Raw genomic sequence first — 13,118 nt, forward strand, 5'->3', positions numbered from 1 at the left:
CCTCCATACTACAAAACTATTCAAGACTGGTTTAGAGGGCAACTCAAAATGTCCTCTCCTCTAAGAGCTCACAGCCTTTCACATTTAAAGCTGTTTGTTCTTTCCTGGTTCTTCTTATAGTTCCCAAGCATTCTCTGCATTTGCTGTAAAGTGTGTTTGCATAATATTTGTGATAAGATTTAGGTCCAAATTATCAAAATGAAAATCCTCTGTCCTGAGGTATAAGCTAATGAAAACAGATATTATTTTTATTCAATTCCCTAAACCCCTGATGTGGAACATGTTCTAGTCTGCAACATTTTTCTTTAAGTTTCTCCACAACTAAAAATATTATCTGCAGAATTATAAAACTATGGGGGAAATGACTCATTGAGATTGTAAACAGCATATCACTCTTCATGGATCAATGCATCATTTGAATACAGTCTTATTCTGCGTTCCCAGCTTCAAGTCAGGACCATTCATAGTTCAGCACTTCATAATTACATACAATTAACAGCTTGGAGGCTGAGCAGCAGAGTGACTGGTAAGCACTGAAAGCTACAAATCTGTTTTGCAGTAATGTATATTTTTTTCTCCCTTGATTTTCTTTATTGTTGTTTTGCTTGTTGCCTGTTAGCATACCTCTAGGGAATGTTTTAAAGATGTAATGTTAATGAGCAAACACTTGTGAGATTGCCAGTCATGTCAGATGACTTTCTTTCCAGGGCACAGAAAGGGGAAAATGAACTGACACATTGTTATGCAGCAAAATAGAATTATGCAGAAAATGCAAAATTATGCAAAATGTTATTTATGCAGAGCACATTAATGGAGAATACAGAGTATCATTGATTAGGAGTAGCAAAGTAGGAATAGATCTGAATATTACTACTTACTAAAGAATCTTGTTAATACAAGAATAACATGGGTATTTCAATGCAAGACACAGAAGTTATTCTATCTATCCCTAAACTCATAGACCAAAGGATAGGGCAATGAGCTAGGGGATAAAGGAGGCAGAGATTTGCAAGGATAGTAGGTAAACAAAGGTCTGTCAGAGACTCAAGACTCACTAGATGTTAATAATAAAATAATAAAAACAGAAATAATATGAACACAGCTGACATTTATTGACTGCATAATATGAGCATTGTCCTAAGCACCTCACATGCACTGACTCATTTAATCTCACAACAATTCTGTAAAGTAACATTATCATCCCATTTTATAGCCAAAGAAACTAAGTCTCAGAGAGCATAAATAACTTGCCCGGGGTCACATGGTGAATAAATAGGCAAAGACAGAATCTGAACCCAGAAGCCTGGCTCTGAAGCCCCTTCTCCTCATGGCTGCTAAAGAATGAAACTCCAGAACTGGGGGATTCTAGAGCATTCTTATAAATTTTCAAGTTTATAGGCCCTTTTAAAACAGATGAAAAAAAACAATGGGTGTTTTCTCAGAAACATGTATACAAGCTCATACCAAATTTTATAAATAATTTCAAGGGCACAAGGATCCCTTGAGGTACATCCTTGGATCCTTGTAAAGACCCCTGTTCTAGATGAAATAGGTAATAAAATTGGCACATTAGATTGATTCTAGATACTCACAGATGTAATAGATGTCTCAAAAAGTCACACGCCATCATACCATGATGTGCAATGGGACACAGGACACACGTACCATCACTGTTCTCTTCAAGAGGACCTAAGACCCTGGCTCTTCCTTTTGCTCTATGAGCCTGCACTAAGATTTTTGAATTTAAAAATATATTTTGTCCTTGTGGTTCTAGTTTGTTCAATTAGTGTTTATTTAATCCTTCCTCTTGGTGGCCTTGCTATCCAAGAGCAGTTATTAATACTGTTTATGACAAATGTAAAAAAGGAAAAGAGGGTGGGAGAAAAGTTAGTTCTGCAAATGGTGCCCTGCTGTGGAACTCCTCCGTTCCCTAAGTTCCCTTAGAAAACTCAGCTCTCAGCATGTCCCTTTTTCTCAGAAACCCAGGTGGAATTGTTACCAGATGAAAGGTCTTGACTGTGAGTTGTCCAGGCTTCTTTGGCATACTGAACAAAGAATTGAACAAAATGCACAAACAAAGTAACAAAAGAATGGGCAGTGAAAGACAAGATGAAGTAAACAAAGCACCGATTTATTAAAGAAGCAAAAGTACAATCCACAGAGTGGGAGCAGGCTGAAGCAGGTGGCCCAAGAGCCTCCCCTATTAGGGTTTTTATTAAGCTACAAAAGTTTGGTAACACTCCTAGGTGCCCTTTAGAGGCCTCCAATTACACCCTGTGAAGGACTGGCCTGTGACCAATCAGAAGCTGAAGTGGAGACTTGGCCCACAGTCAGTCAGAGGCTAAGTGGAAGGAATGTGTGATGTCCCTTCATCAGCTCTTGGGCCCTAACAGCATGAATATTTACCCAGGCTCACTGATAGTCAACTGATTTCTACTGAAATGGATCAGGCTTCCTATGAGACATGATGGAAAAGGGTAAATACCTTCTCTCCAAGACTCTGTGGAAACTCTGTCTAGTTATCACAGGAGCGAGGGTGTGGCCTGGATGCTGCCTAATCTTGCTTAGAACTGTCTGCACCTGCTGTTCTTTCCTTGTGCCTTAACCTTTGGTTACCCTAATTCCCTATTCTCCTGCCTCAGAATGGGCACCAAACTAACGGAACAATTTCATCTTCTTTGCTTAAAATGAATAATACTGGCAATTTGCCAATATTTCCAGCATACTCATACTAGTAGAGTTAGCAGTTTCCACCATGATGGGATTTGAGGGGCAATGTCCACTGTGCCACCCACCCTGTACCCTGAGGAGCTCACAGTCAGAGTCTTCTGGAGGAAGACCAGACTGGAGTGAAAAACTCTTCCTCCAGACGTGTGAAAAGCTTCACCAGGTTGCTGACATTTGATCAGAGCCTTGGAGGACAAATAGAAGCTGTTCAGTGGAGAAAGAGGAAAGGGCATGAGAGGTGGAAGGAAAAGCAGGAACAACAGCATCCTGTGGTGGAGGAGACCAGGAGAAGCCCAGAACCCCGGACAGAAGGCCAGAAAGATGAGCTGAGGTCAGGGTGTGAAAGGTCACCTACCTTGGGTAGAAATTTGAATTTTATCCTTTAAGCCACTGGTTCCCAAACTTCAGGATGCATAAAAGTTACCTCACAACTTGTTAAGAGTACAGGTCCCCAGGCTCTCCTCCCAGAGCTTTCAATCAATAGGTGCACATTTGACAAGCAGGTGATTCTAATGCAAGTGGTCTGTAAACCACATTTGAGAAAAAAAAAAAATGTTGTAACCTGCTGAAAGGAGAGCTGCTAGCAAGCTAAATCGTTTGCTGTCGTTATGCCCATTGCACAGAGAATAGTGTGCACACAGGAATCCAGGGTTCCATTTGGCCACATCCATAGTGAACCCTGGGTATTACAATCCCATCTAAATAGACCCTGCCCTTACAGCAGGAGACAGGGGTCTGAAACAGTAGCACCATTCAAGATAACCACATGCATAGCCCACACCCGGGAGGACCCACAGAAAGTGCCAATCATGCTGCCTGGACTTAGTAGGTGCTAAACAAATGTGAAGGGAATCTCCTCTCTGGAAAGCAGAGGAAACCTAGCATCCTCATTTCAGCAATTCAGAAATCTCATGGATTGTAATTAATATCCAGCTGGCATTTTGGTCATCAAAGATTATCATTTCCTCTGGGGACAAGGTAGGTGAAAGAACAATCCCCTATAATGGGTTTTGCATCCTTGCTTCATAAAGGGAGTGGTGAAAGTTCCTTGGAGATTCGTATAATGGCAATATCTTTCTAAGCTTCTAGCAAGAAGTTTCTGGCTGCTGCTGGCTAATGTGAAAAGGTGTTACCGGATCTTTATACTTAGCTGTGATTACTCTGCCCACAAATGTTAGTGAGAGTCTGAGCTGAGTACCTGGGAAGGACTGAATTTACTTTCCCGGATACTGGCACATCAGAAACATTCATTTAGTCCTTTCAGAGAGCTGGTGAGAAACTTTATGCCACACACCCCCACTGAGCACAGGATCCACTTAAACTCTCAGAGGCACCAAACATCCTCTGAGTGAGCAAAGCTCTGAGGCCTCTCCCATTAAGGGAGAGGCCATTCACTGATGGTTGGGCCCAACCATTCACTGATAGTTGGACTTTTCATCTTTGCAAAGGGAGGATTCAACTCACAAAAACCCCTAATGCAGCTCACTATCTTGCTTCGGGATCCATCATTTCCCAAGGTTTGATTCTCTCAGCCTCACCACTTGGCAGGAATGTGTGATGTCCCTTGACCAGCTCTTGGGCCCTAACAGCATAAATATTTATCCAAGATCACTGATCATCAACTGGTTTCTACTGAAATGGATCAGGCTTCCTACAAGACATGGTGGAAAAGGGTAAACGCCTTCCCTCTAAGACCCTGTTTAGTGTTTACTTCTCTAAAACACTTGATTATTGCACACTGAGAAAAGGGACATGGGGAGGTCCTGATTTGTGGTGATTAAATGCAGGGTAATTATTGAAAGTGTTTGCATTTGTCTGAATAATACTAACTTTAAGACTATGTCATTTAAAGCAAATTGTGGGATATTATTTTTCTGGCAGCAATAATCAGGCATTTTTCATAAAATGGCTTCCTTGCAAGAAAATAGCCAAATAATGGCAGAAAAACACCCGGTTCTAAATACAATGAGGCATGAGGAGGCAAAGTGAAGATTAAAACGGCTCTCACGCTGCGGATACAAACTGGAGTTGCTGAAAGGATGTCTTGCTGTTCCCGGGCACGCCGGGAGCCACTGCTGAGGCTCTAATGGGCCCCACACGGGTCTTTAGAGTGGCTGCCTCACAGGGTGTCTGTTATATCTTGGCCTAGGGGCATGCCAGATGAAGAAAACACGGGCCCAACACTCAGGAGACAAAAGCTTCTCTGCACCAGAGGAGATGTGCAGGCTTCCACCCAGGTCTTGGACTGGTTCCCACCGCCTGTCTGTTTACCCCCGCTTTGCTCCAAGAGTCTCGCAAAACCCATCTCATGAAAACCACACGAGACCTCCACATAGGCCCATGGTGAGGCTCAGGGAACTCCCGAGCCCCAAAGCTAATAATTTTCCTATTGTCATCTTGCCTCCCCACCAATGCAAGGGGGAGGGGTACAGCCCCCTAAGAACAGTATCACATTTTTAGAATCTGTTCTTGTTCTATTTCTCCATGCAACTCTAGTTCCAGTAAAAACTTCCTCTGGTTTTTGGGAGTAATATCTGAGTTTTATATTTTCAAATAAGAGCTACAGATTTAAAACTCTTGATTCATTTTATATACTGCTTTTAGATTTGTCTCCAATTCAGTTCAACAAGCATGCACTGAGTGTCTTACTGAATCTGTTCCTTCCCAATATTACCCAAGGCCATCTGTGAAACAGCCCTATCCTGACTAGGTCCAATGACACCTTCTCCTAGTCCACAGGAGCCACCCTCGTGTGGGAGGTCGTGCCCCATCAGCTCTGCACGCCAGCCCTCCAGCAGCTTCGGAACTGCGGCGTTCCTCTGTAGTTCCTACTGTTCTTCCTGCCACAGGTCATTTTCATTCCCACACCTTCGCAGAAACCTCTGCCTAGAATGGTCCCCTCCTAATCTCTCCCAATTTATTTCTACAGTTCCTTCCAAGTGTTCCTCAAGATTTAACCTACACTCACTAAATCTCTGCTGAGGGATGCTACTCCACAGTGTTATGTCCCCTCCAGTGTTTGCCCCACCTAAAAATACAATGTTTTTCTTTGATTTCATGTGTATATCATTTCCTCCAACTGGGATTTGAGGTTTGTGGAAACCATGTCCTGTACTTGCCTATGTGGCTTCGTCTCACATTCACCTCATGGCTATTATGTGCCACTCGTGCTGTCTCTCAAAGGATTGAAAATGGTACTTGCCATAGAATATGCTTTGAATCAATGGATTAACATTTGTTGGCTTAGTAAATACACTCAGAATCCAATAGGTTCATTTGGGTTCCACAATTCCTCTTTATTTTTGTGAAGAGGAAAAGTCTAATAAATGCATGCACCTTGCTCTGTGTATATTTTAACATGCAGCATGCTATCTCTGCATGAGCAGGGATGGCACCATTTTAAGCACTGAGCTTGATGCTCCCCACGATGGTTGGGGGAATAGTCCAACGCCAAGTGGGGAAGAATCTCAGCCTCTCTCCCAGGAATTGTGCATTGGGCCTGGGATGTGGAGCCAGCTTGAGAACCTGGCATGAAAGAAGCATAGTCACACCCACTCAGCCACTGCAGGCCCTGTTCCCCTAAGATGCCCTAGGACCTCTATAGCTGAAAGCAGACAGGGAAGGCCCAGTTTCCTGGGTGAACCGGATAGGGAAAGGCTCTCCTCCAGCTCCCCACCCCCAAGCTTGTGCTTTGCACACATCGGTCCTCACACCCAAACATCGACACACACCAACAGTCCACTTCAGGGACAGCAATTCCCAAGAGTGGCCACATCAGAGCAACTCCAGGACAGCACCATCCCTCAGGACAACCCTGGGAGGCCAGTCAGGTGGCAGACATTTGTCCCTGAGATGCTGTCTCCTCACCTGATCCAGGCCATTCTGGGAGTGGCAGGGAACAAGAAACAGACCAAATGGAATTTAAAATTCTGGTGCCAGTAGCCATGTGACCTGGAGCAACTTTAATTTCTCCATCTCAATTTCCTCATCTATAAAATGGGAATCAGAATAATACCTACCTCATGCAAGGTAGAGAACTGAACAGGCCAAACAAGTAACATACTTAACACAGTGCTTGTCGTTTTATAATGCATTGTGGTTCTTATCATTAACTATTTTCATTAAAATTCAAGATTGAACTTTTTCTCCCTTCTCCTAAATGGCCATACAAGAGTGTTTGCAAGAATCTGTGTTCTCTTCCCTTCCTCCTCACCCATCTTCACATTTCAATTTGCTTTTTTGTTTCCCCTTTTACTCCACTCCTATCCCTACCTACAACCAGGGAAGCACAGGGGCTCGTTCTGAAATTACACTTGAAACAAAAGGAAGTGAGGGTCCACGTTAAGCCTGACACCTCAGTCACATACACCATAGTGCTGCTCCATGCCCCAATCCCTTTTCAGGGTCAAAACCTCACGTATCCACATTACATGATTGTCATCTCTGCACTAGAAATTCTTTAACTTTTCAGAATGTTTTAGACATTTTTCTTGCGTACCAATCAGGAAACTGTAATTTAAAAGATATTCTCATCCAGTTTGTTGCAGGATAATAAAGCTTTCCAGTATCTTCCATTTTGACCAAGATTCACCCAGAAAGTAAATTACACAGAGAAAGAGAGCGTGTAGGGAGGTGTGCTGGAAAAATGGAAACTTGTCTTTGTCCGGGTGAAATTTTCTTTTCTTTTTTTTTTTTTTGAGACAGAGTCTCTCTCTGTCGCCCAGGCTGGAGTGCAGTGGCACAATCTTGGCTCACTGCAAGCTCCACCTCCCAGGTTCACACCATTCTCCTGCCTCAGCCTCCCAAGTACCTGGGACTACAGGCGCCCACCACCACGCCCGGCTAATTTTTTTGTATTTTTTTGTAGAGACAGGGTTTCACCATGTTAGCCAGGATGGTCTTGATCTCCTGACCTCGTGATCCGCCCACCTCAGCCTCCCAATGTGCTGGGATTATAGGCGTGAGCCACTGCGCTCAGCCCCGGGTGAAATTTTCTGTGTTAAGTCATTTGGGTTTTGTCTTTTAAGAAACAAAATACAATATAGAACATTAGTTTACATTTTCCTGGAATTTTGCATGCCTGTGGATCTTGTTTTATTCCCCATTTACTGAATCTATGGTTATTAATATTTTAGTCTCTCAGTATGTTTCTGTTGTACTAATGGAAAGCATTTGGCCCTCTAGGAGCCAAATACTACATTGAATAGATCTGTTAACATGCCCTTCAGTAAATTAGCAGAGAGTGTAGCTTCATCTTTTATTTATTAAATAATGAGACTACTTTCATAAATAGCACTTTTTATTTTAAATGTACTTGAAAAGATTTTATAAGGGTTGAATAACTTCTCCCACCCTACTGTGGTAGGCAAAGTAATGGCCCCAAAGATGTCCACATCCTATTCCTTAAAAACTGTACATACGTTACCTTACATGGCAAAAAAAAAAAAAAAAAAAAAATTCAGTAAGGTCAAGGACCTTGAGATGTGGAGGTCTAATCACACAAGTCTAATCACACAAGTCCTTAAAAGTGGAGAACTTTCCCAGCTATGGTAAGAGAAAGAGAGAGAGACAATGACAGAAGAGAGGTCACAGAGATGCAAAGTGAGGACTTGACCTGCCATTGTTGGCTTTAAAGATGGAGAAAGGGACAGGAGCTAAAGAATACAGTTAGATTCTAGAAGCTGAAAAAAATCAAGGAAACAGATTCTGCCCTAGAACCCCCAAAAAGGAATGCAGCCCTTACTGTTCCTTGATCTTACTCCAGTGAAACCCATGTTGAACTTCCAAACTACTTAAAGATCAAAAATTTACATCGTTTAGTCTAAGTTTGTGATCATTTGTTGCCACAGTAATAGAAAATGAATACATTGACTCGGAACTAACCCTTTGACTTCAAAGCGAATCAGAATGCAAGGTTCTTTGAGCAAGTGAGAGGGTAGCCATTGAGCATGGACTGGGTTGTAATTGCAGCTCTTTCTGCATATACTGTTCAGTTGCTCATATTCAGTAGCACAAATGTGTAAGTAAATGAATGTCTAGTAGTTAGAAATTCCTAAGAGACACACAATAAGGGTTGGGAGTTATAAAAAGACAATATATTGGTTTATGAATTATATATGAATTATACGATCATTAAGAAATATTAAGCCACTACCAATCAATCTCCTTAAAAAGAGAGTCTCTAGGCCGGGCTTCGTGGCTTACATCTGTAATCCCAGCAATTTGGGAGGCCAAGGAAGGTGATCACCTGAGGTCAGGAGTTCGAGACCAGCCTGGCCAATGTGGTGAAACCCTGCCTTCACTAAAAATACAAAAATTAGCTGGGCATGGCGGCGGGCGCCTGTAATCCCAGCTACTCAGGAGGTTGAGGCAGGAGAATTGCTTGAACCTAGGAAGCGGAGGTTGCAGTGAGCCAAGATGGTGCCATTGCACTCCAGCCTATGCAACAAAGCAAGACTCCATCTCAAAAAAAAAGAGGAAGAGAGAGAAAGTCTCTATTTCTTTATTTGGAGACATTGTAACCATTACTAGGAAGGCAATAGATGGGCTAATACTGTTTTGCTAGGGGCATCAAATTACTACACAATTTGATGGCCTAGTGTGGTAGAATAGTATTGCTTCTCTTAATGAAGGGAGTAAGTTCCTAAGCACAATTCTATGTCAGAAATTTGGCAATTTCTGGGTAGATAATTTGGCAATTTCTGACATAGTAGGAGTAGGAGGCAGAGGATTCCCCAATTAGAAAAGAAAAGGCTTGACATATAAATGCCTAGTTGAAATGGCACCACAATGAAAAGACAGTGACCAAACATATGTGATTGATTGGTATTAGATCTGCCCCAGCTTTGGATGGAGGAAAGGAAGGTGCTGAAGTGGAACGGGAAAAATTAAGAGGCTGAAAAGACTAAAGTCCAACCTCACAGAGGTCGTCAGCATAGGGTAGATAAAAGCGCCTGGAGGCTGGGTTTATTCATTTCTTCAAAATGGTACAAACTCAAGCCCAGCCTTGCACAATTTACGTCAGCTTGAGGTTTATTCTTTTAAACACTGTTGTGTGAATGTTTATTGTGGCACTATTCACAATAGCAAAGACTTGGAACCAACCCAAATGTCCAACAATGATAGACTGGATTAAGAAAATGTGGCACATATACACCATGGAATACTATGCAGCCATAAAAAATGATGAGTTCATGTCTTTTACAGGCACATGGATGAAATTGGAAATCATCATTCTCAGTAAACTATCACAAGGACAAAAAACCAAACACCACATGTTCTCACTCATAGATGGGAATTGAACAATGAGAACACATGGACACAGGAAGGGGAACATCACACTCTGGGGACTGTTGTGGGGTTGGGGGAGGGATAGCATTAGGAGATATACCTAATGCTAAATGACGAGTTAATGGGTGCAGCACACCAGCATGGCACATGTATACATATGTAACTAACCTGCACATTGTGCACATGTACCCTAAAACTTAAAGTATAATAATAATTAAAAAAAAAACACTGTTGTGTGATACATCTTCCTTTCTAGAAAATTCCTTAATCAAATTATTAGCATATATTGTAAATTTCTAAAATTGTGTGCTTGCTTGATAAAGGAGTAAACAGAAGCAGCCACAGAGTTTAGATTCAGTGAAGTTTCTACATAATTGACTATACGATGTGAAGATTTCTAGTTGCATTTGTTCTCAAAAACCAATTGAATTCACAGAATTGCAAGTAGTAGTTCCCCCTGAGGTTTCATGATATAGATAAAAATGTTACAAATTTGAGGAGAATTCAATTTTTTCCGTTAGAAACTGTGCAACAGTCACATTTTATTTTTTCATGTTTGGCAAATTGACAGATGACAGAGCCCATGATGATAATAGTGATAGATCTCTCTAATTGCCATTCGAAGTAAATTAACGCATTCCCGCAACAAGTACAGCCAAGCATTCTCATTAAACTTGGGCAAAACAGAAAGGTGCCTTCTGGGGAATTTTGACTAAATATAATCAGAACATGCACCAGAGAAATCAGACTCTATGCGCATCTGGAGAATTCAACGTCAGTACTATTTGATTGCATGCTTACTCCATTTATCTAGGATAAAATGGTAGTTTGGCAGTGCCTGTATTGTCTCAGGAAGCTGAATTTTTATTGACACACAAACGTCAGAAGAAACTTCTACTCAGTCCATCTGACTTAAACCAAATTGAAATAAATTTCTCTGATCATAGCTAGTGTAAGACTCAGACACTCATCAAACATTTCAAGTTCCAAACTTTCTGTTTTACTATTCCCAAAGCCAATAAAATGTCCCCAAAACTATAGTATTTCTACATCTAAAAATACCTAGTGCACAACTTCACACACTCAAAGCTACACAAAAGTCTTGCTACAGGGGCTCATCTTTAAAAATTAGGAAGATGCACCACCATATTCTACATTAATTTGTCTCCTTCAATATGTAAAGCCCCTTTAAGGCAAATCTTTAAATCAAAGATGATCCATACAATATTCAGATTCACTAAAAATTAAAACAATAGATACAAATGGAAAACATTCACTACTTCTGTGCTAGAAAATACTACTCTCAAATTATACAAAATCTGTTCTTGAAGATTATGTTAAAGAAAACTATTGCTATGGTTTGCATGTGTCCCCTCCAAAATGTCTGTATTAGAAACTTACTCCCCAATGCAACAGTGGTAAGAGGCGGGGTCTTTTGGGAGGTGTTTTTGTCATGAAGGTTCTGTCCTCATGAAAGGATTATTGCCATTATTAAAAGGGCTTGTAGGAGTAGATCCACTCACTTCTGCTCTTCTGTGATACAAGGGCACAGTGTTCGCCCCTCTCTTGCCCTTCTGCCTTCCGCTATGGGAAGATGCAGTAAGAAGGCCAACACCAACACCAGATGGTGGCACCATGATCTTGGATTTCCCAGCCTCCAGAACTGTGAAAGAATAAATTTTTGTTCTTTATAAATTTCTCAGTCTCAGGTATTCTATTATAGCGTCATGAAACAGACTAAGACAACCATTTTTTCCTACACTGTCATTGAAACATGAATATGGGATGCTTCCCATCATAAGCAGAGGTAGCCATAAGCGAAATGGAATATTAAGGTCTTCTGACTTTTGCTGGGCTCCCTCTCCATCCCCCCTTCCCTATGTCAAGACCATATGTATCCAACAGACCATGGAATCAGAGGAACCAAAATAATAATAATAGTCCCAGTATAGTTCAGTACCAAAGATATTTGCAACATGATTTGCAAACATCTGGTTTGAAGATAGAGAAAGGGACATGAGCTAAGGAACAAAAGAAAAAAAATGAGAATGCAAAGGAAAGATAAAAAATATATAAGAGATTTTAAAGATATGAGAATTTAAATTCAGGAATAATTCCAGCTTCCTTGGTGTTCCTGGCTTGGCTATGGTACTAAGAGTCATGGGAAATGGCAGACTTTTGTGCTTAACTTCAAAATCAAGACTCAAAATGCTGAAACCAGTCTAAGGTAGGTGGGACTGTGGTATGGTTTGGCTCCGTGTCCCCACCCAAATCTCATCTAGAATTGTAATACCCACATGTCAAGGGAGGGACCTGGTGGGAGGTGATTGGATCGTGGGGCTGGCGGGTTCCCCCATGCTGTTCTCATGATAATGAGTTCTCACAAGATCTGATGGTTTTTAAAGTGTGGCACTTCCCACCCACTGCCTCTCCTGCCACCTTGTGAAGAAAGTGCTTGCTTCCCCTTCACCATGATTGTGTTTCCTGAGGCCTCCCCAGTCATGTAGAACTGTGAGTCAATTAAACCTCTTTTCTTTATAAATTACCCAGTCTCAGGTAGTTCTTTATAGCAATGTGAAAACAGACTAATACAGACTGGTATAGTGTACTACTTAAAAGCCTAGGTCCTAAATCCCACATCTGCCACTGAGTGGCTATTAATCTCTTAAGTCTCAGTTTCCTCATCAATAAAATGGAGATAGTAATGGTCAATTTTATAGAATTGTTATGCAAATAAGTGCATTTCACAAGTCTTCTGATTTTTCCCTGAGAGTTAAAGTGGAGTTTATGTAAAACATGATTTATGTGGAGAAAAAAAGGAGTAACAGAGTTAAAAGAAAAACCTCAGTATCATCACAAAGGTAGGATGAAGGATCCCCAGCAGGATGAGGGAAGACAAAATAGGGTGCTTCTGGTGGGACTCTTTGTGGAAGACCACAGAAAGTTGAATGTAAGCAGAAGAGTAATGTGTGATTGTTAGGAAGACCTAGAGTCATCTCTACTCTTTGAACCAAATATCGATTAGCCTGAAAGAAATAAATCAATAAATAAAACAGAAAATTAAAAAGAGGGTTGCAAACATGTGGCTTGCTCATGCTCCA

The sequence above is a fragment of the Pongo abelii genome, chromosome 15 (genome assembly GCF_028885655.2).
Source record: "Pongo abelii isolate AG06213 chromosome 15, NHGRI_mPonAbe1-v2.0_pri, whole genome shotgun sequence".
Lineage (NCBI taxonomy): Eukaryota > Metazoa > Chordata > Mammalia > Primates > Hominidae > Pongo > Pongo abelii.